The sequence below is a fragment of the Lonchura striata genome, chromosome 6, assembly GCF_050655825.1.
Source record: "Lonchura striata isolate lonStrDom1 chromosome 6, ASM5065582v1, whole genome shotgun sequence".
Lineage (NCBI taxonomy): Eukaryota > Metazoa > Chordata > Aves > Passeriformes > Estrildidae > Lonchura > Lonchura striata.
This window is the reverse complement of record NC_140708.1, coordinates 5,735,454-5,759,527: the sequence shown is the minus strand read 5'-3', so window position 1 is coordinate 5,759,527 and position 24,074 is coordinate 5,735,454. Positions and strand designations below refer to the sequence as shown.

The 24,074-nt window shown below is 46.7% G+C and overlaps 1 protein-coding gene across 1 annotated transcript in view; it reads right to left on the bottom strand.

The window, feature by feature from the left end:
* PRKG1 (protein kinase cGMP-dependent 1) overlaps positions 1 to 24,074 on the bottom strand; it is a 379,974-nt gene that overhangs the window by 355,313 nt on the left and 587 nt on the right. The gene's annotated exons all lie outside the window — the stretch shown is intronic.

The window sequence follows — 24,074 nt, the reverse complement described above, 5'->3', positions numbered from 1 at the left end:
CACGGGCACACCCAACTCTTCCCAGGCATATCTGACTATTCCTTTTGCCCCAAAACGCCTCTGGCAGCTCCTTCTGTGGCCACAGGGCCATACAGATTTATAGGGGGCACCTGGGAACTAATTCAGCCCCCAGGGATGGGGATGAAGCTGAAATTACTGTGTCAAAGCAGCCTTGCCATGACCAAGGAGCAGGAATTGAATACCTGAGAAGTGCTTCAGCCTCTTTTCTCCAGGAAAACAAGACCTATTTTCTCGTGGCACTGGATGCTCCTCCTCCCTATTTTGGTCCTTTCCAGAGCCTCTAACCCAAAAGTGAAAGCCATTTGTTCCTCCCCACAAAGGGATGGAGATATCCAGCTCTGAGCAGTGTCATTCAAACACCATTGATTCCTACATGCTGGAAGTCAAATAAACACCTGAACTGGATTATCCTGATGACTTTCCTTTAGGGCATCAGGAAGAAACATTGAAGAAACATTTCCACGCTCAGTAAGAAACATTAAGAAGTGTGAAGAGCATACAGCCATTCCAGGAAATCCTCTCAGGATGAATTTGGGGTAGAGTGCATGTGAAGGAAAAGAAAAATACCACGAGGCTTATTAAGGGAACAAAAAATTGTTCGCTGCAGAAAAAGCCAGAGGAAAAAATAACAATGTGCTGTTCTGCAGTTGTAATGCATTTAGCTTTTTATATCACATTAGGGACACGCAGAACACCAAAATGAATGTTTGTGCCATGCAAAGCCAAAGGAGACATTGAGAGCATGGAACAGCAGAGGATTCTCCAGGAATACAGTGATTTTGATCACATTGAAGATTTAAATTCTCTTTTGTGGGCTCTTTGCCTGAAAGGAAGAGATGGATGGCACAAAGCACCTCCTGTCAGTACAAGGTGAGAGATCTCCCTCTCCTTGTTTTTTGCAGGCTGGAGCAAAGCCTGGGCTGTGCTTCCTGCTGGGTGGGCTGCAGAGCTGAAACAACACGAGTATCACTCATCTCATTACAAGCTCTACAGAAAAATGACACCAGAAAATCATTCTCGCTAGCCACAAGTTCAACAAACCCTTCAAAGCTTATGCCTTCCATCAGAGCAACCAAAACCATCCCTCTGACTTCTTCTCCCCACTTACAAGACTCTATTGCCACCATCTCTGGCCACACATCTACAGAAACCTCTGCCCTCTGAAAGCAGGAAGATTTTCTCCCATGACACACAGAAAATTGGATTTTCAGCAGCTCACCCCTCCAGCTGGGTGCACGTGGTGGCTGTGTGTCCCCAGAGCCCTTCAGGGTTTAGGGAATGCTGTGGGATTCCTGGGAGCACTTCTCACATCTTGGGGGCCAGGCTTTCTCCAGGCAGGACCACACACATGATCCTGAGCCCTCCTGAAGGAGCCAGTGCCACGATCCTGGTCCCTCCTGCCCAGACACACCTCAAGGGACTGGCTCATTTTTCCCACTTTCCAGGAAAGGCTGAACAGCCCAGCAAGATCAGACATAGGCAGAGCTTAAACACTTCTTCCTCTGGGCTGAATTAAGCTGGAAACCAGTTCTAAATTATTCAGCTACCTTAAGAAGTCTCCTTAGGCTGGGATTAAGCAGAAATTTGTTCTGCAAGCTGCCAAAATAAACACTCAGTGCTCTTTGCAGTTACCACAATTAGACACTGCCCATGCCCTGCTTCTCCCAGCAGTCCTGGGGCACTGACTATGCAGAGCAAAAAGCAGCATTTAGACAAGGCATACCCTGGAAATGCTGTTTTCCATTTGCTTTCAGCCATAAGCAACCAGCAAATGAACCCAGGGACCAATTAAATGAAACGCAGGGAAGCAGATTTGGTCGTGGAGCCACAAGATCCAGGATGCAACAGAGGTGAAGCCTGTAAAAAATATCAACTCTGTGGATGTTGCTGGGAAAACAGGTTCACTCTGCTCCCACACACATCTCTGCTGCACTGGGGGAAGCTGGAACAGTTGAAGGAAGGTGGGAGCCATGTGCTGGGTCTGCTTTCCACAGGGATAGTCAGGCCAGCTTCCTTCCACTTCTCATCAGCCAGAGGTGAATGCTGGGGACAGCCTGTGCTCAGTGACCCTGTGACATTCACTGCCCCCCACGCATTCCTCCTTGGATTGCATCAGTTCTACACCTTCTCCACTTGAATCTCCTCTGGGTTTGTCTTTATCTGGGACTCCAACATGCAACAACTGCTCCCAGAGCACCCTTAAAATCACAGAAGGCTTTGGGTTCAAAGAGATCTTAAATCTCAGCTCATTTTAACCCCTGCCATAGGCAGGGACACCTCCCACTGTCCCAGGCTGCTCCAAGCCCTGTCCAGCCTGGCCTTGGACACTGCCAGGGATCCAGGGGCAGCCACAGCTGCTCTGGGCACCCTGTGCCAGGGCCTGCCCACCCTGCCAGGGAACAATTCCTAATTCCCAATATCCCATCCAGCCCTGCCCACTGGCAGTGGGAAACCATTCCCTGTGTCCTGTCCCTCCATCCCTTGTAAAGAGCCTCTCCATGCTTCTTGTAGCTCCTTCAGGCATTGGAAGGCCACAATGAGGTCACCCCAGAGCTTCTCCTCTCCAGGCTGAACAATCCCAGCTCTGCCAGAGCACTGGTCCTTGTCAGATGCTGGGAAAAACTCGGGCTCACAAAAAAAGAGAGATTTGTTCCACCAGACAGCCGCAATTCTTCTCAGTTTCCTTGTAAAACACAACCCGGCCACGGCTGAACTCCTCCGTTTCAGCTTCTCCCCTCTCTGCCCCACGCTGCCTTGTGCACACCTCTCATCGTTTTAGTCACGGTGCTCTGGCTGCAAGAGGTGGAAAGCAAAACCCTCAGGAAGGTGAGAAAACCAAATACTCATTCCTCCCCCACCCCCCTGTAAATTACATTAATTGATAGCAGCTCATTCTGAGGCTGTCTGATGCCATTCCTTCGCTTTGGGGGTTTCACAGTGACAAACCTCTCAGCAGCCCTGAGCATTTGCAATTCTGGGTGCTCCCTCTGCTCACCCCTTCAGACCCTGCAGTGTTTCTTATCTCTCCTCGCCAGTAATGCACCACTCACCTCCCATAATTGCCTTGGTCTGTTGGGTTGATTTATCCAGCCTCCAAAACAATTCATTTATATTTGAAATTGGATTAGAAATAACCACAAATTCTACTCCCCCGATATGAAAATAACCACTGTGTTACCATTATTTCATGATGCATTGAGAACAAGTGCCCTGTCTCTTTATACAATCAGTTTAATTCCCCAGTTTAATTATTAAAAAAATTTTTTTGGCTGTTTCAGGTATAAACACAAACCATAGAATTCAAATCTGGGGTTTACATGCCTGGAGAACAGGCTGGTGTTTCTTTTAGTTGCACTGAGAGTTGCCTTCCTTTAAAAAAAAAGATTTGTGGCAGGATTTATCCTGAAGTCTTTGACATTTGCATGTCCTGAGCAACTGGAAATATTCCACTGGAGCACCAGGCTCTTATTCAGGGATCTACAGGTGTTCATGGCCACAATTCCAGCAATGCTAAACCCTTCCTCTCTGAGAACATTTCCCAAAAAGCTCTGACCACAGGAGCTGAGCCCTGCGATCATTTAAGGCTCAGAATCAATGGCTGCACCCCACAGAGGGCCTGGCTTGTTACAGTACCAAGGAAATATCCATGAATCATCCAGGCACAATCTGCAAACAGGGCTCACATCAGGCCTCACAAAGGTTTTACTGCACTCCACTGACTTCTACAGCGATTTCTTATTTATGCTTGAGGGAACTCCATCAAGTTGGGCTCTCAGAGTGTGTAAAATGTTTATATTCACCGTTTTCTCTGTCAGTGTTTGCAGGGACTGATTGCTCTACTCATCAGAGCATTAGAGATCAGCACTTGCCTGATTTCCTCAGCACCACCAACATCTCTCAGCTGAGTGCCCTGGGTGAGTCACGGGGTGGGCAGAGCTTTTATCCTCTCTTTTCTTCCATTTCTGGTGCAGAGCAGCACCAAACCCCAGCTGTGGTGCAGGGTTCCCCCCTGGTTGGTGCTGCTCCACCTCCTCACCTGCCCTGGTGTTCCTCACTCCAGTTTCAGTCCCAGCTGCTTTTCCTCTGACCTTAACCCCTCGCCATGGCAGAGAATTCAAACACGCCAGGAAGGTTCACCCATGCTCCTCTTCCCCACCAGCTCCCAATCTTTGGTTTCTGTGGAAATCAGCACAATTGTCACTTCTGGGGAATTGTGATACCAACTACTGGGAGCATCCTGAAACCTAAAGGGAAAAAATCTCTTGGAAGTGATGCTGCTGCATAGGCAAAGTATTCTGGGTCTGCTTCTCTGTGGCTGGGAAAGATTCCTAGGCTGGCACTGATCTTTTATACAATCACAGATGGGTTTGGGTTCAAAGGGACCTTAAAGCTCATCCCATCCTGTGCCACCCCTGCCATGGGCAGGGACACTTTCCACTGTCCCAGGCTGCTCCCAGCCCTGTCCAGCCTGGCCTTGGGCACTGCCAGGGATCCAGGGGCAACCCCAGCTGCTCTGGGCACCTGTGCCAGGGCCTGCCCACCCTCCCAGGGAACAATTCCTTCCAATATCCCATCCATTCCTGCCCTCTGGCACTGGGAAGCCATCCCCCCCTTGTCACTCCATCCCTTTGGTACAGAATCTCTCTCCATGTTTCTTGTTGGCTCCTTCAGGCCCTGCAAGGCCACAGTTTTGTCACCCCAGAGCTTCTCCTCTCCAGGTGAACAATCCCAGCTGTGCAGCCTTTCCTCCCAGCAGAGCTGCTCCATCCCTCTGCTCATCCTGGTGCCTGCCCTGGGCTCTCTCCAGCAGCTCCAGGTCCCTCCTGTGCTGGCCCCAGGTGATTTCTCTGCAAGAACCATTTGTGTTGCAGCTTTATCTCCTCTGCTTTCCTTGAGCAACCTGGCCCAGGCAACAGGGCCCTTTCCCCCTTCCCGAGTTTCTGCAATCCCAACACACAAAAGCCCCACATCCAAACCCATCTCCAGAGCCCCTGGCACAGGAGGAAGGACCAATGCCAGGCACAAACCCTGCACTGTGCAGCAGGAGGGCAGCACATTCCAGATCCCTGCACCCTGAGCAGGAGAGCAAACTCACAGCCTGCTTCCAAACTGTGGGAAATGGATCTGTAGAAAATTTTTAAAGCCTGACAGAAGGCTTACGTAGTATGTATCTGTATGTAAGCTTTGAGATAAGAAATGTTGACTTAGAAATGCCATGGGATAGAACAGACGTTGTTGAGAGAGAAATAGAACTAAAAACAAGTTTTAAAAGGTACCTTTGTAAAAAAGACCAGATATTTTAGAGAAATGGAATTATGAAAGATGCATTATAGTAGGACTTAGGGGTAATTTTAGATGATTGGATTTAAAGTATTTATAGTATGGTGTGATTAAAGTTGATAGGTTAAATAATATTTATAATGTCTTGTAATTAAGAAACAGTTGGCTTCTGATTGCTTCTAAACCCCTCCTCCTTTCCACACGCACAAAAATCACTTTGTTTTTGCTTTGCACCCCGCTGTTTCCTTTTTTTTTCCCCTTTTGCTTCCAAGGCAGGGCTATCGGCAAGGCCAGCTCGCAGCTGATGCTTTGGGCACCTCCCCAGTGCGGACTGCCGGCTCTGCTCCCTTACATGGCCCGCAGCTCGGGCAGGCTCAGCATTCCCCACATTCTTCCCTTTTTCCCTGCTTTTTATCCCCGTTTCTCTCGGCAGCAGGGAGCACAAAATCGAGGAGTAAGGCCGCCCTCTGCTGCCCTACACCAAACATTGGGCAAGCGACACCGCCGCAAGAAGAACCCAACCAAAAGCATCCCCAAAAAACAAAATAACCAATAAAAAACATCCCAAAAGTGACCCACCAAAAAAACACCCCCAAAAGCGACCCAAGAAAAAAACACCCCCAAAAGCGACCCAACAAAAAAAATCATCCCCAAAGCGACCCACCAAAAAAAATCATCCCCCAAAGCAACCCAACAAAGAAAAAAAATCATCCCCAAAGCGACCCAACCAAAAAAAATCATCCCCAAAGTGACCCAACCAAAAAAACATCCCCCAAAGCGACCCAACCAAAAAAAATCATCCCCAAAGTGACCCAACCAAAAAAACATCCCCCAAAGCAACCCAACAAAAAAAAAAATCCCCTAAAAGCGACCCAACAAAAAAATAATCCCCAAAGCGATCCAACAAAAAAAAAATCATCTCCAAAGTGACCCAACCAAAAAAACATCCCCCAAAGCGACCCAACAAAAAAAAAATCATCCCCAAAGCGATCCAACCAAAAAAAAATCATCTCCAAAGTGACCCAACCAAAAAAACACCCCCAAAAGCGACCCAACAAAAAAACAAAATCCCCTAAAAGCGACCCAACAAAAAAAAAAATCCCTCAAAAGCAATGCAACAAAAAAAACCATCACCCAAAAGTGACCCACCAAAAAAAATCCCCCAAAGCGACCCAACAAATAAACATCCCCAAAGCGACCAAAATGCAGTATAAAAATAGTCATTGCATTAAAAAAAAAAAAAGCAATACTATTGCTCAAGCCCAGCTTTAATACATTAATTTATTCGGTTTCTCTGCAAGGGGATACCACAACTTTTTAATCACAAGTTTTTCTTGAGTTACTCACTACAGCTCCCTAAAACCTGAACATGTGGCATCTTAAGGAGCTTATTTATATAAAAACGGGCATTTATAAACCCACAACACTGTCTGTAGGTTCCTCAAACTCACAGCCTGCTTCTGCTTAATATTCATTTTGCCCACTAAACAAAATATTTTGGAGATGTAACAACTCTGCCTGCAAGCACCACATTTTGGGTGGGTTTCCTTTACCATTCCTGTGGTATGGTAAATAATACCAGACTTAAATAAAACTTAAACATCTCTTTGTTCCCCATTAAAGAGAGGCAAAAGATTGATCAGGTGTAAGCTGGAATCAATGATTCCATGCAGTAATGGACATTACAGCATTGATTTGCACCCATTCCAGGCTCAACTCCCAGCCACTCTGAGCATGCACACAAAATTCAGGGCACACAGACCAAAAACATCCCAATTTTTCAGTATTAATCTGAAAAAATGAAGGGGGTTTATTTCCTCTATACATGCCACATTTTTGGTCTCATTTCTTTGAATTTCAAATTATTCCGTTTTCAGGTGTCTGGCTCTTTTTACTCTCCATTTATATTCCCTTGTAAACTCCCAGAAAAGTCAATTAAATTTAAATAGCTCACGCTAATACCACAAATATTTCACTGCAATTGCAGTTAATCCATCACCTCCTTAAAATCCCATGACAAACCCTCACTTCCCAAACTGCTCTGATCTACAGATAAGGTCAAGTTTTGCAAGCAAACTCTGATTTTAAAAACCATTAATGCAATTTCCAAGCAGAATTCATATTGATTGGGCAGCAGAACAGCAAAAGCTGAGCATGGAGGGGTAAATTATGGAAGAAAAAAAAAAATCCAGGAGCCCTACTAGGATGGAGAATTTAAGTAAATATGTTTTTTACCCCTCCAGCTTTTCTGTATTTTTGCAGGAGATACCCAGGACAGGAGATAAATAAAAATTGTAAAAGGCAAATCAAACCCAAGCAGATTAAATAATTCCAAAAAATAAATCAATCCTCAGGTGAAATCTCCCAGTACCCAATTCTTTAGTAGTATAAATCCCTACCAGGAGGTGAAATTGGAGGGGGGAATCACAAACCCAAAATCCAGCCCATGGATAAGCCCCATTCTTCCATCTCTGCTCTTCCAAAATGGGGTAAAACAATAGATTTTACCCCCCTCACTTCTCCTATTTAAAGGTTTCACCAAAACCCTCCCAGCTGGAGCAGGTTTGGAGCTCTTCAGTGGAGAATTCACCTCATGATGAGGCAAAGCTCAGAGCAAAACCTTTCCATGTCAGCTTGGGAAAAGTCTCGGGCATTCCTTAAACGTCTCTCTCATTAGCCCAATTCCAGCAGGTTCTTCCAGTTCTTCACAGAAAAGGGAATATCCTCCACTTGGAACTAAATTCTTTTTCTTTTCACCAGAAAAGAAATGAACATGAACTCAGGTTTTGCTGGCCACTGAATGGCAAGTGATTAAGCCTTCCATTTGTAGGGCATTATTAGGACTTGTTTCATGATGCTAATGGGTTTTAAATATTTTTTTTCTTTCATTTTTCTTCCTCTTCGGCAACGTACAGAAAATAAAGAGACTGGCACATCACACTACTAAATCTGCAGAAACATCTTCAAGTTCTTGCAGAGAGCAGTGATTAAAGCTTTAAAAAATATACCTGTTTTCCCCCTAAAGGAACAGAGAGCTGCTGGAACATAAATTCACCTGAATTAGAGCACAGCTCATCTGCTGATCATTCAAACCACAAAGTTTAACCCATTTCTTGTACCTACAGCTTCAGTTTGTTTCATTTTATCTCATTTCTGTGCCTGAAAAATCACAGCAGCCCAAAGGATGGACTTAATTGCACCTCCAGTGAGCTGCACGGGTTAATTAACATAATTACTCATTCCTAGCCTGGTCAGCTCCCTGCATTCATCTGCTGCACACCCAGCCTGAATAATTCAGCAGGTATTCATTATTTATGGCCTGGAGCTCTTCAGAAGGAGTTGCTGGCAGTCAGTGCCAGGATTGGACCTGTCAGGCAAAGCCAAGCCCTGCCCCACCCAGCCCAGCTCAGCTTTATCCCGGGCATCCCAGCAGGGAAAATGGGAAGGGGCTGCATTTAACCACCAAAAAAATAGTGTTTTAAATCTCCCCACATCCAGCACTTGATTTATCAGGGATGCCAGTGACACCAAGGAATCTGGGGAAGGGTTAAAAAAATCACCTTTTCCTTTTGGTTCCTTGATGGAATGTGCTGGAAAGGAGAAGAGTACAAGGCACAAGCATTGCTCCCCTGTAATCTCTGCCACGATTTGCTCTCCTGGCTGGGTGAGCGCTGGGTTTAGGTAGGGAAGGACCCTACAGCCATAGAAATGGGCATTGGGACCTCCAAAAAATGGGGGTGTCACCTGTGCCCACCCCAGAAAAGCCAGGCTGGAGCTCTCCTCCTGCTGGGAAGAGCCTCTCCACCTCCATCCTCTGCTTTGGTGGGAAGAAACAGCCCCGCACAAACCCAGAGGGTGCGTGAGAAATGGATGTGGAAAGAACTTTTAAACCTTAATAGATGTGAAACGTTTAACATTTGATTGAGATGTTTAAATGGATTGGAAAGAACTTTTAAGACTTAACAGAAAGTTTAAATAGTTTTGTATATTTGTGTGTAATCACTAAGAGAAGGTGTGTTGATTTAGGGATGTTATGGAATAGAGGTAACATTGCTGAGAGAGATTGAGCTAGGAAAAAAGTTTTAATAAGTTTTAGAATATTTTAGAAAATTAAATTTGTGAAATATGTATCTTAGTAAGATTGTGTAAAAAATATAAGTGAACAGTGTTAGAAGTAATAGCAATATTGTGTGGTAAAAGTTAATAAGCTAAAAAATAAAAAGAAATAAGTTAGCTTTTGATAGAATGGTGTTGTTTTATATCTTTTGTGTTTTACCATTTATTGATACTAATAATAGAAAATCTTTTAAGACACCTCTCATTGTTTCATCTTTAGAATAGAGATAACATTGTTGAGAGAGACTAAACTAAAAGACTAAGTATTTCAGAAAATTAAAACTGTGAAAGATGCATTATAGCAAGACCACAGCAAAAAAAAAAAAAAAAAAAAAATAAGTGATCAGTGTTAGAAGTAATAGCAACACTGTGCAGCAAAAGCTAATATGACAAAAAAAATTATAAAGTATTGTAACCAGGAAATAGGTTAGCTTCTGGTAGAATGGTGTTCTTCTTGTGCCCCACTATTCATCAAGACTAGTAACAGAATAAAAACTTTTAAAACACCCCTCAGCTGCCCCATAAAAACTAAAAAACCCAACAAGGGTGAAGTTTGCCCAGTGTGTAAATAGGAAACCATGAACTCAAAGGAAAGATACAGCCAGAGGCCAAGAAGGGGCTGTAACTCCTGGTGGCTGAGGCTGAACTGCTTTTTGCAGTGCTAAAATCTCCCCTGTGGCAAAGGATGCAGCTGGAGATGGCGTTGAAGGAGGTAAACAAATGCCTGGGAGCTGATATTTGTCAAGGGCAAAAGGGGCTTATGGAAAAAAAAAATAGAACAAAAATCTTACTTTACATTACAGTGACATTATAATTGATTAAATTCTCACTATTAATTTTTGGAGGAGCAGCAAAAGGCTTTACAAGAACTCGAAGATGGGCAAATCCACATGAAAAATGAGGCACCTATTTGGAACAAGGACAAATATCCAGAAAACCCCTGGGAAAGGGGTGGCTCACACATCTCCACCTGCAGCTGCAGGTCAGCAGTGCCCATCACCAGCCCAGCTGAGCAGATTTATGCTCTAAAAACCCCCGAACCACCCGGATTTTTTTCCTCCCCGAGTGTGTTTATCCCCAAATCTTCCCCCTCTGCAGCCTCTGCTGTGTCCCCAGGTCCCCTCCAGCCCCAAAGAGCTGTGCCAGGCCACTTTGCACAGCCAAGCCAAGCATTAAGCTGAGGGTGTCCCCCCTGCTGGCTTATGCTTTTTTCTGGCTCAGAGATGGGGCAACTGAGAGGTGTTTTAAAAGTTTTATTCCATTTTCAGCTTCACGGATGTTATAATTCACACCATCACAATCAGAGGTCAACTATTTTCCAATTACAATACACTATAAGTGTTTTTTAGCTTATTATTTTTTAGCTTAGTTTTTGCCACACTATGTTGTAAACGCTTCAAAAACTAATCATCTGAAGTTACTCTTCGTGGGTCTTACTACAACACATTTTTTATAGTTCTATTTCTCTAAAATGTCTACTCTTTTTTACAAAACCATCCTTTAAAACTTATTTCTAACTCCATTTCCCTCTTAACCATATCTATCTTATTCTATAACATTTCTAAGTCAATATTTGTTATCTCAAAATTTATATACAAATACACACTATGTGAACCTTCCATCAAACTTTAAGAATTTTTTATAAATCTATTTCCCACAGTACCCTGAATTTTCTCAGGGTTTTACCCCAAGACATGGTTTAAGTATCAAATATTTCTAGCCACATGGAAGAAAAAGCTGAAATATTCCAGCATTAAAGCTGCACTTTTCTCCCAGATCTCCCTTTCCCTCCCAGAAGCCACGGCCAGGAGGGAGGTGGCATAAAATCCATCTGTCAGCTCAGCTTTACACTGAATTTCCATTACTGCTCTGACCAGCCCCAGTCCAGCCCTGGCTCTCCCACATGGTACCAAACCCTTTCTTTTCTTGCACCACCAACTCTTTTGAACTGAAAAATTTGGGAGAGGTTTGCATTGCAAAAAAAAAAAAAAAAAAAGCAGGAGAAATAGCCCAGATTTGACAGTTCTTTTACCATCAGGCCTGGGATTTTAGGGCTGGCTGGTTCATGGTCCACAGAGAATCCTAAAGGTTGGCAAACCCCTCTGAGATCGAGTCCAAGTATTCCCCAGCACTGCCAAGGACACCTCCAACCCATGTCCCCAAATGCCACATCCACAGTTTTGGAACACTCGGAGAATCACAGAATTCACAGAATTCACAAAATTCACAGAATCCCAGAATCTCTGGGTTGGAAAAGACCTCCAATTGAGTCCAACCCAACCCCAACACCTCAACTAAACCCTGGCCCCCAGTGCCACATCCAGTCTGTTTTTAACACATCCAGGGATGGTGACTCCACCACCTCCCTGGGCAGCCATTCCAGAACTTCATCACCCTTTCTGTAAAATACTTTCTCCTGATACCCAACCTATATTCCCTTGGTGCAGCTTAACACCGTGTCCTCTGGTTCTCCCAGTGCTGCCTGGAGAAAAGGACCAAGCCCAGCTGGGCACAGCCTCCTTTCAGGAGTTGTAGAGAGTGACAAGGTCACCCCTGAGTCTCCTTTTCTCCAGGCTGAGCACCCCCAGCTCCCTCAGCCATTCCTCACAGGGTTTGTGTTCCCAGCCCCTCTCCACCCTCGGTGCCTCCTCTGGACGCGCTCCAGCGTCTCAACATCCTTCCCAAACTGAGGGGCCAGAGCTGGACACAGCACTCGAGGTGTGCCCTCACCTGTGCTGAGTGCAGGGGCAGAATGAGCTCCCTGCTCCTGCTGGCCACACCATTCCTGATCCAGGAGCCACTGGCCTTCCTGGCCACCAGGGCTGTGACTCCATCGCTCCCCTGAGCAGCCCCTTCCAAGTCTGGCCACTCTTTTGGTGAAGGAATTTCCCCTGATATTCCATCAAAACCCCCTCAGGAGCAACCTGAGGCCATTTCTTTATCCTGTCCCTGTTCTCCGGGAGCAGAACCTGAACCCCCCTGGCTGCCCCTCCTGTCAGGGGGTTGTGGAGAGCAATAAAATTCCACACAGGGCTTGATCTTACTAGGGAGATGCCAAAGCTCCAAGTCCCAAAAAACCTGCACCACTCCTCATTTCCAGCCTGATTTGCCCTCCAGTGCTCCTGAATGAGAAGCCCACTTAAAAAGACAAATCTGTGATTAACCTCCAGGACACTTTTATTGGTCGGAGACCCGTAAATTCTCATTTTCTCATTTCTTTGAGTCTCCAGGTCTGCTTTATCAGCCTGATAACCACAATCACTAGCCTGGGTACGGCTGGGGATGTGTATGAGTGGAAAGTGCATTTGGGAAGGCAAAAGTGAGCGAGGACCTCGAGGTTTCAAAGATCAGCCAGTAATGGGATGACATTTCCCTTCTCCAGGAGCATTTGTAATGAAAGCGATGCCTGAGCACGCCAAACTGAGCTGTAATTATCCCATTATCCTCATGTCGGGGCTGAAGGCTAAACTGAGATAATGTCAGTGGAAAATGCTTCCCCCACACTGGGAAATCATCCCCTCCATGCTTTCATTAGGGAAATATCAGGCTCAAGCAGCTTTTGCTGTGAGCAGGAGCAGCCTGAAACAGCACCTCAGCTTTTCCCTCAAATCCTGCTCCTAAAATCTGCCCCTTAGGATGTGGATTGGGGAGAGAAGTGCTTGGGATGGGACCAGCGGAGAGAAAAGGGCAGAAGAAACCTCACCAGAACATCCTCATGTCCTCAGCAAGAGATTCATGGCAATCCTGGTGCTCTCCAAGCCAAAAACCACCCCTGTTCCCAGGGCCAGGCAGCTTAGACTGATATAAAATAAAAATATATAAAATAAAATAAAATAAAAATAAAATAAAATAAAATAAAATAAAATAAAATAAAATGAGGAATTTTATATCATTAAATGGAAGTGTTAGCACAGCTTGGCCAAGGCAGCATGGGCTGGAAAGAAAAAGCTCCAGGTGATCAACATCACACTACAATTGCCCAAATACCACTTCATTCCCGTTAGTTGAAGGGGACAGGAAGAGTCAAATGATGGGGCAGTAAACTGATGGTCACAGCTGCCTTAGGAAGGAAAATATTGGGCAAATCCCTGGATAAAAACTGATCCCATGGGTTAGCACCTACCTGAACAGATAAAAACTAGAGCAGGACATGAATATGGACAGCCAAAATACTGGAAAATAGAGTGGTTTGGGTCTTTGCACACCAGGGTTTTTAATTTTCAATAAAAGGTGGGCCAGAGGGTCACTGAGTTCTGGAATTTAAAATAAAATACATTTTGGAGAGCCAGAGGAAAGCGAACACTCCACCAGGATTTTAGCAGGTAAATGAAATCTCCCAGGTAACTGTGTCAGCCTGACATCAAACCCTGCACATCCTTTGGGATGTTCCAGCCTCCATTTAACTGCTGGAAAAATTAAGGCAGACAACAATGCCACTATGGAAAACAGATCTCGTGGAATGAGCTTAGCAAGTTTTATTAAAGCACCTCCAAACTGGGCTGAAAAACGCATTTGCAGCCGTGCAATTAAAAAAAAAAAAAAAAAAGGTCAAAAAAGGCTGCTGTGAAGTGGCTGAGTCACAAACTCGAGCTCCTTGGGAGCATCTCCAGCTCCAGGGGAGGTTATCCTGGCGCAGGAAGGGTTAAAAGTGAGGGAAAAGTGCTTGGGAGAAGCGTGGGAAGAACAGCAAAGAGCCAGAGCAGGAGGAGCAGCTGGGCCAGGAGCTGAGACAGATCCAGGCTGGAAATGTGGAAGCAATAGGGCAGGCAGAGCAATTAGGGCAATTAATCTCCCCTGCAGCTCGCGGGGCAGGGCTGGAGCCGGGAGGGAAGGGAGGATTTTATTATATGTCATTTTATAATGACAGAAACGCAGCAGTGGAAACGGGGCTGGGTGAGCAAAGCCATCCCTGCTGACCCCCTGGGATTCCCACTTGGAGCTGGAGCACTTCCCAATCCTCCTGTGGCACCCAGAACCTCCCAGCCCCGCCAGAAGGGCTCCACAAATGCAATTTTAAATCCCCTTCCCCAGGTCAGGGTTCCACTTTGGGCTGGACCAGGGATGCAGGGATTTATCAGCTCCCTGTGAGCACCATGAGCACAACACCCACGCAAGGAGCTGCTGCTTCCAGTTCCCAGGGAATCACAGGCTGGGAGCAGGGTCAGGAAAGGAGTCACCGGGGGGGAAACCAGCTCCAGGGGACTTTTCCATCTCTGCCTGGGCAGGAGCCACCACAGAAATGCTGGCTGGGGAGAATCATGACATCATTCCATGGGAAGTTTCCCCCTGTGTTTCCCGTTTGGTTTAAAGCCTTTAAAAAAAGCGAGTTGATTTTTAGCTACTGAATATTTGGCAGCAAAATGGAGAAGGAGAAAGGAGAAAGGAGAAAGAAAGGAGAAAGGAGAAAGGAGAAAGGAGAAAGGAGAAAGGAGAAAGGAGAAAGGAGAAAGGAGAAAGGAGAAAGGAGAAAGGAGAAGGAGGAGGAGGAGGAGGAGGAGGAGGAGGAGGAGGAGGAGGAGGAGGAGGAGGAGGAGGAGAAGGAGAAGGAGAAGGAGAAGGAGAAGGAGAAGGAGAAGGAGAAGGAGAAGGAGAAGGAGAAGGAGAAGGAGAAGGAGAAGGAGAAGGAGAAGGAGAAGGAGAAGGAGAAGGAGAAGGAGAAGGAGAAGGAGAAGGAGGAGAAGGAGAAGGCTCCCCAAAACAGAAATCAACCAGCCCAACATAAAAGATGGGAATCAGCTGTACCTGTTTTTAATCTCAGAATAGAAACTACAATTTAGGGGTTAAGCCAGCCAAGAAGGTGCAAGAGACAATGAGCAGCAGCTGCAGGAATTAGAAGTGTGAGACACAACTGTCCCAAAATCAAATGGTCTCTGCAAGTGATGCTTTAGGATGGATTTGACTGCACACACTCAGGAGAGACAAATCAGACCCCAAAATTTCCCTAAAACCAGCCTTCAGTTGATCCACAGCACCACTTCCACTTTCTTTTTTGCTTTTCTGCCTCCAAACATATGGAATAACTGAGCAAAAAAATTAATATTCATAATACCCACACCAGCTCAACCTATATTTTTCCAGCATCTTCCCACAGAAGAACAAGTTTCTGGTCGAAGTTGCCACGAGCATTCTCCTATCAAAAGATAAAAACACTTTGAAATTCTTTTTATTCAGGTGATTATTTTAGAGGGAGGGATACATTTTAACCCAGCTTCAAGTCTCTCTGCCCCAGCAGAGCTGAGAAACGTGGGGAAGAAGATTTGAAGTGTCAGGGTTTCTGCAGGGCAGAGCAACTGCTCTGGTGTGTGCTTCCCAACAGGCGTTGCAGCCTTTTCCCTGGATGGGACGTGGGATAATAAACCTGCAGATCAAAGTGAGGAACGTGCTCCTGGCAGGGAGAGCCCAGCCTTGCACTGTGGGATGAAAGGGAAGGCAGAGACTTCACCCTTTACTTGACACAGATTTCATAAAGCAGCACGAAAATCAATGGGGGGGAGAACAAAAACAGGCCACAACCACCGCTTTTTATGCTGCTTTCATTTTAGTATTTTATTTTTTTTAATACTGAATAGTTCTTTTCTGAACTGCAGAGCAGACAGAAATAAAGTATCTGAGGAGGGGGCTGCTGTCTATTGACAAAATACACTCTCAGTGCCATTCCATGAAAATATTCCCTCTAAGGGCTGATTTGGGGATTTTTCTCCTGCCTCCATGTAGGTTGAAATGGCATCAAAAATGCCCCCAACGCTTTGTGAAAAGAGTAAACATCAAATGCAGAAAAAGCAGAATCCCTGACTGGTTTGGGTGGGCTGACAGATGGGAAGCAAAACCACCTTGGAGGTACAGCCCTGATATTTAAATACATATAAAAATTTCTATTTTATATAAATTTTCCCAGATGAAGCAACTTCCTGGTGTTTTTCCCACCTTTCCAGAGAGCTCCTTCCCAGATTTTCTCCACTCTGCCTTTCCAAACCTTCAGAACTTTTCTGTATTTCTGCAAGCACAGATTTATTTTCTTTTGAATGTAAAAAAAAAAAAAAAAAAAAAAATGGGCTGGAGCAAGAGGGGACACTGGATGTATTTATTCCTTTCAGCTTCCTGATTATTTTTTTTTAAAGATCCATTTTTAGGAAGTGCAGCAACTGCCCAGGTGTCTCTCCCTGCATCTTTCCCTGCTCCAGTCACTTCTGGGATCCCTTACAAACAGCCAAGCTGGAAGCCACCTTTGGGATGCATTTTTAAGGGACTGCTTCCTGCTATTCCCACCAATTCCAGGCCTTAAAAGTTGAATTTTGGCTTAATAATGGCAACCATCAAAATTCTATGTTGAGCCATTCAGAGGATTTGGGTGTAGTTCTTTGGGGTCTCAAGGAATTATTCCCAGTTTTCCTTTCCCACTTCCACACACCACAGGAAAAATAATACAGAGCCAGCTCTTCAGAGATTGATGGATTAAAGCGCTAAAAAAAGTTAAATATTGGCAATACAGTGCAGATACAAAAATGGAAAGTGGAATTCTGAGATTTAGGATCTGATCCACAAACAGGTCAATAGATTTTTTTTTTTTTAAGCAGAATTTTTATACTAATTGGTCACTTAAAATCCTGGTGGTGACCTGGGAGAATTTTATAGAAAGTCCCAAGAAAGAGTAAAATGCAAATGAAAACAACTCAAAATTCCCATCCTGCTGTGCTTGCTGCAATCAATCAATCAATCACAGCCTCCTTTAGTGCAAACTTCATGCCAGAAACCCTAAATATTAAGATATTTCTCCTGAGCCTGTTTCCCACCTGCACAGTTTCTTTCTGGGTATTTTATAGTAAATAATTGTTTGTTTTCTCCCCCTCTAGCTGCTGGTTCCATCACCCCACCTGTCATTAATTTACTGCCACGAGGTGGATGTTTTCACCCCATTTTACACCTCAAAATACCTCAGAACCAGGAATCACCAAGAAAATAGCTGCCAAATCTATTTACACTCCTTTGAGCCAAACAGAAGAGATTTGCTCCCATTACTGCAGAGCTTTTCCCCCTCTCCTGTAGCAATTCCCACAACGCTCAGGCTCAGCACCCAGCATGAATTAAATCCAAAAAACTGGAATTTGAAATTTAAAATTATCTCAATCCTTTATCCTTGTGGATCCCCAGGATCATCCCAGCTCCTGCCACCCCCCGTGGGTCTGAGCTCTGCCTCCCTCCCTCCTTGTTTAGCATCTTCTGCCTCATTTGTGACAACAGGGTTTAATTACTAATGGAACAAAAATGCTCTGAGAACACCCATGAGCAGGACACAGAAAAAAATTTCTTTTAAAAAAGAAAAAAAAGAGAGATTTCCACTCATCTTTTCCACTCAGGAGGTCACGGCAGAGGGGAAAGCTCTTCAGGAAGCCCCTTGCCAAAGCTCAGAGATCTTCCAGGACCTGCAGCAGCTCCACAACCAGGTGGAAACCTTAGGAAGGCTTTTTCCTGAAGTTTCTCATTAGTAAAGAGGCACTCCAAGTTTTATTTTAGTCCTTTCTATCCCATTTTACTCTGCTAAGGTTTCATCACCCAGGAGGATTTTTGCTGGAGAATTACCTTTTTCATCCTGAGGGACGAGCGTGACAAAAAGGACAGAACATTTCTGACAAAAGTGATACAAAAATTCTGAAAAACGTGACTTTAAAAAACCTGAAATAAGAAATTATAAGAAATTATAGAAGAGGCAAAATGAAGAAGTGAGTGAGGCCAAGCAGTTTTACACTACCACATCCACAGGCCGCTTTTAAAAAAGCAGCAGCAAGAGGGACACAGGACCCTTTTTCTCCTCCAAACCAAGAGAAGTCCACAAGCTGCTGCAGAAAAACAACACAATCCCAGCTCCCAGCTCTCTGTATTTTTATAAATCCACTCACACCAAAGACCCAGAAGGGAAAAGCAGTTTTTGGTGGCCTTGCCTGGGAGCACAGCTGAGGTTTAGAGCCCACAAGTAACCAAATTTTCAGGGATTGGGAAGCAGAGCTCCAGGCAGAGGGAAGGTGGGGGACATGGAGATCTGGCAGCTGCCCTGAAATCTCTGGGCCTGTGGTTTGGTGCCCCAAGGGAGGCTCCAAAAACCTCCTGACTTGAGGCATTTAAAAATAGGCTGAAGGAAGAATTTGGGATGACGCCGCTGGGACGGAGCCTGCGTCAGCCAGGGATGGGCACTGCCTCATTCCCTTGGCAAGAGCGTGCCCTTCCTCAGGGCAGACCTGAGAAACACACAGCAAAGATTCCACGTTTGCATCCCAAACCTTGCAGAAAAATGATCATTTTTATAATTAAAAAAAATAATAATAATCTGCCAATCCTTGCCCTTCCTTTCTTCACCAGGACCAGGGATCAGATCAAATAGTATTTTTTTTTTATTTCACACGTTTATATGTAAATTAATTGGATTTTTTTTAACATTTCGGATGTTTGTATATAAATGAATACCTGTTTTGTACTAATTTTGGAAGGGCAAGCTGGGTTTAGCTGCTCTTGCTGTGCTGCCTTGGCCCATGAGGAAGCACAGAAGGGATACGATGGAAACGGAGGATTGGGTGACCAGGGCTGCTAGTGACAGACAGACAGACAGACAGACAGACGCCAGGCTGTACCCAGTGGAAAGGCACCATTTGATGCCCTTTGGGAGCCAAATTTCCCCCCATCCTGGCTCGATTTTCAAGTCTCCTGTAAACCAAAGGGAAGTGATGCCCAGGGAAAGGGGGGGTAGCAGTGAGTTCAGCCCATTAAAAATTAAAAGACAGGAAATTATTTCCATTGATTAACCGTAAACATTTGCTTCCCTCCCTTTCTAAAACCCTTCTGTGCTTATGTGTCTGACCTTGGGCTTCTCGAGGGGCTGATGTCACACCTCTCCCTGCAGTGACAACTCACTTTGTCCCCCCCATCTTCACTCCACTGCTTCATGCCACAAGTTGCTCCATCCAAATGAGCAGAGAGGACCAAGCAAAGAGCCCATCTCCCACTTCCATCACTCTCTTTGTAATATTTTAATTTAAAAACTTCTTAAATTCTTCTCTCAACATCTCTCTGTATTTCCCTCCCTTGGAGCAGCCACGCTCTCCCAACACAACAAGCAGTGAGGACAGTGTTAATTCCTCCTCTGCCAGTATAATTCCAGCTAATAAAATCCTTCTGATCTTTGGTGGGGATCACCCAGGGATGAAGCATCCAAGGAATTTGCTGTTGCAGCGCATCAGGAGCGGGTGGGACCAGACTGGGGACGGGTAAATGACGAAGAGAGGAGTAGTTAGAGTCGTAATTAATGGCAAAATCACTGCTACCCTTCCTCTGAGCTTTACAAAGCCATGCTGATCCTGACAGAGAGAAACAGCAGCCTCAGATCCAGCAAAAGCTGGTTAGAACACAGCTGCTGAGTGGCGTCCAACATTTCAGGAGGACAGTCCCAAACTGTCCTCCTCAGCTTAAAGGCTGAAGTGTGACATGCAGGCAGCAGTCACACCCTGAAAGAAAAATGAGGCAAAAGCTCCTTTTCCAGGCTGCCAGGCCCTGAGGGAGGGTGGTTCCAGGTAGTGGGAAGCAGCGGGGTTGTTTTTCAGGGCCAGGCTGAGCGCAGGATCGATATCGCTTTAGTGGCTGGCAGCTGATGAGATCATGGCTAAATTAACGCAGGCGGGCAGCTCGCTTCCCAGAAAGGGGCTGAGGGGGGAAGGACACGGCTCCAGGGAGGGGGAACATCCCCCTTGCCATGCTCAGGGGGTTGGAGGCCATCAGCACAGCAGCTCCGGGGTGGAGGAGATGTGAGACAAAAGTGTTATAGGGGGGTAGAAGTGATGGAGAATCCCAGGGCTGTGCAGTTCAGCAGCCCCAGTTCAGCTTTGAAGGTGATTTAGCCTTGAGTTTTGGACTGGAGACCTCACAGACTGGCCAGTTTTTACCCCAGGCATGGCTGGTCCTGGTCTGAGCAATACCCAAACCCCAGAGATGGATTGGTCCTGCCATGGCCACCAGCAGGCACCAGCTTGTCCCAGTAATGAGCAATCCCTCTATGCTTTTGCTGCATGAAGTCAAGAGGATCCGCTCCAACCCTCTATCCCCAGTACCACCCACAGCCTTTAATCCTGAGTTTAAACCCCTTGGTGAACACACTCTCAGCAAAGTATCCCCCAACACCTCAGGGGAGGTGGAAACAGGAGAAACAAGGATTCATGCCTGATTTTACCTGGAAAACCACAGCCAGCAGGACTGGTTCGGGACTGGGAGGCTGAAACCACAATACACCCCAATACCTCGTCTTAAATGTTAGACCCCACTGCCATCTTGTGGCAAATGCTTCCTGAAATAAAGTTAAAAAGGGGGGAAAATCCATTTAAAAGTTGCAGAAAAAGTTAGGGAGCCAAGAGGGATGGGTAAATTACCAGGAACAGAGTGGGGAAACTCATCTGTCTTAAATGGTGAGGGCTGAGGCTGAGCCTACAGCACTGTGTCAGACTGAAAGAGGCACGAAAAAACCCAGGGATGGCACTGCCCGAGCTCTATTTGGGGAGTTGAGTATATAACCACACACAAAACATGGAATTGCCTGCAGGGCCAGGGCTACAGCAAAGATTCAGTCGCTATTCCGAAAATATTCCAAAATTCCCAAAGTCATTTTGTGGTTTGAAGAAGGCTTCTCACCCCAAATAAGCAGGATTTAGCTGGAATTGGACACTGCACCTCAGAATTAAAGCAGGCAGCAGCTGGAATCTCCTGGGAGGATGATCTGGAGGTGGGATTAGGGCTCAGGTCCACCTCTCCCAGGGCACAGAGCACCTCTGGGGGCAGGGACAGGCAGGGCTGATCCAGCCCTTAGTCCTGGCTTTGCCACACCTCAGCATTTACTTTTTTGCATCATTGATCATCTGCAGTGCTTTTGCTTAGCAACTGGGCATCAGTTTAGCAAAGTGCCTGGATCGCTGCATTATCCATGGATGGCTCCCACCCTGCCAGGAAAAACAGGGACAAACTGTTTTTCCCTCTTTGTGTTGCCATAAGGGACTGGCAGGTGCTGGATCAGACAGCCCCGAGGCCTCGTGAGATCCAAAACACTCACTGGCTGGGGGTGAAAGTGAATCAAAACTCACTGGCCATAAATAAATGAGGGAATCATTTACAAGAAGTGCAGCTCCACTCTCAACTCAAATCTCTGCTGGTAGGAACGGATCAAGGAACAACAGGGAGGAATTATTTTGAAGACAGGCAGAGAAAGCAGCTATTTTGAAAGAAAATCTAATTTTACAGATTGGATATAGATACATGGATAGCTCTGTGCACCTGGCCAGCTACACGGCAATGTTTTCTGCCATTAAAATTGCTATTTCTGTTATCTGAAGGAACAACAGCATAAAAACACACTTCCAGAGCAAAGATAACACATCCTTTACCACCTTTCTGTTTACACATCCCCGTTCTTTGGATCTCTGCAAGCCCTCTCAACTCTGCCCTTGCTGCACATGATAGGGATGCATTACAAGAGGCACAACAGATTTAAACCAATTGCATTCTCCACTTTCAGCTGGGATTTATCCCTGTTTGAGTTCCTGTCATCCCATCGTTTGTTGCTTTCAACTCCTTGACAGTTTTCCGTGTCACTGTGTATTACACACAATAAACAAATCCAATTATATTGTCAATAACTACACCTTCATCTTCCGAGGTGGAAAAGTGCTTGGAGGTTGATCCCAGGTAAAAAAGTTTATTGAAAAACTGGAAACAGACAGGCCTGAACATCCCCTTGGGGGTTTTATGGTGTGGAAGTTGCCTGTGGCTTTTGGAAAAGAGGAGTTCCCCATCCTCATCCTGCCAGGGATGAGGGATGAGAGCTGGGAGCTGCTGCTGTCGCCGGGGCAGAGGCAGGAGCTGCCCCATAAATAAATCAGTGAGTGCTGGCAGCAGTTCTGAGATGCCAGAGGCAGAGCAAGCCCCGGGGACACTGAGGGGAGCTGGCACCAGCCAGAGCCACCCCTGCCTGCAGCCAGGAGCGGGGAAAGCTCGTCAGGCTCTTGGCACAGCCTGCGCAGCACAGCCCTGGGCTCCCTGACCCCAGGACAGCGCCCTGCAGCTGCATCGAGGACCCACACACCACCCATTGAGAAAACACCTCCATCCAGCCCGTGGTGGGGAGGGATTTGGGGGAAAAACGGGGGGAAAAGGGAGGTTGTGGGTGCAGCGCGCTCAGCACACCATGGAGCTGCCCGCCGCTCTCCCAGCAACGAGACAGGAGAAGAATTAAGCAGAATTAAAGGAAGAATTAAGAATTAAAACCCCAAAGCAATCCCAGACTGGCTTGGTTACCATTGTCATGGCTACCACGAGCGAGGCTGAGGCATGGGGGATGCCAGGGGATGGAGTTGCAGCCTGGAAGTGCCCGCAGGCCCCACCAGGAGTTTTTCCTGCCAGCTGAAACATCATCTGAGGATGTTGGGAATGATGCAGGATGGGGCAAATGACCTTCACTGCGTCACATGGGCACAGCTTTTCCTGCAGCTGGCCTGCCAGCCCAAACTGGGAACAGCACGGGGAAGCCTCAGGCCAGGACTAAACCTCACTGGAGCTGTGAGCAGGTTTAACAACATCTAAATAAGTGATTACTCAGGGTGGGGACACTGGGTCACAGGTGCCAGGTCGCTGTCACCTTTCTGAGGCTCGGGATGATCACTGCCTCCAAAAAAGCCAGCAGCAAAAGGAAAAGTTGGATGTGGTTTCTCCTCCATCCACAACACCTGGGCTCTGCCTTGGTGCACAGGGAAGGACAAACAGACACACTCAGTTTGCACTCACACACCTCCCTGGGCACAGCAGTTCGCTTTATTAAAGCTCCACAGGCAGAGAAAGGAATAATACTGAATTACAAAAGCCCAAAGGCAAGTGCTCCTCGTTTGAGCAATACTCTTGTTAATAAGGGGCAGGGCACAGAGAGGAGGAAAGGGCTGGAGTTTGGTCGGGGCACATTTGGGGAGAGCTGTGGATTCACAGCCACACGCAGATCCCGTCGGGAGCGGCTCTGCTGAAACAAATCTGCACGGGGGACACGGGACCGAAGCAGGGTCACCCCTGCGGTCACACACAACTTCTCCCCAGATTTCCCTCACCTAAGGAAGGGCAACCCCCAGGACCGCGGGTTGAGTGATGCAGACCCCATGCTCCCCCCAAAAAACCTCTCCGCGGGTGCCCGACAGCGGCACAGGGAAATAGAATCGAGGAATCATTAATGTGGGAAAAGCCCTTCAGGATCAGCGAGTCCCGCCGGGACAACCGGAGGAAAAGCACGGCTGGAGCAGCGTGCGCTCGTTTTTGGGGAGAATGGCGTGGGGAAATGAGGGGGTCGGGGCTCGGGGTAGCACCGGCCCCGGGAACGGGGCTGCCGGGGGTGCTGGCGGCTCTCCAGCAGCCACCCAACAACTTCCCGGCCCCGCCGCAAACTTTTCCCAGCGCCGGGGAGGCTCCGCCGCCCCCCCGCGCTCCGGCCGAGCATCCCCCGGGAGCCGCGGCGGGGAAGGGAAGAGCGAAGCCAGGGAGGGAGGGAGGGAGGTCCGGGCTGTCCGATCCCTCGCAGGGCTCCTTCCCGGCGGCTCGGGGCCGCTCCACGCCCCGGGCATCTCCGTGCCGGCGATGCCGGGCGGGGGAACGCG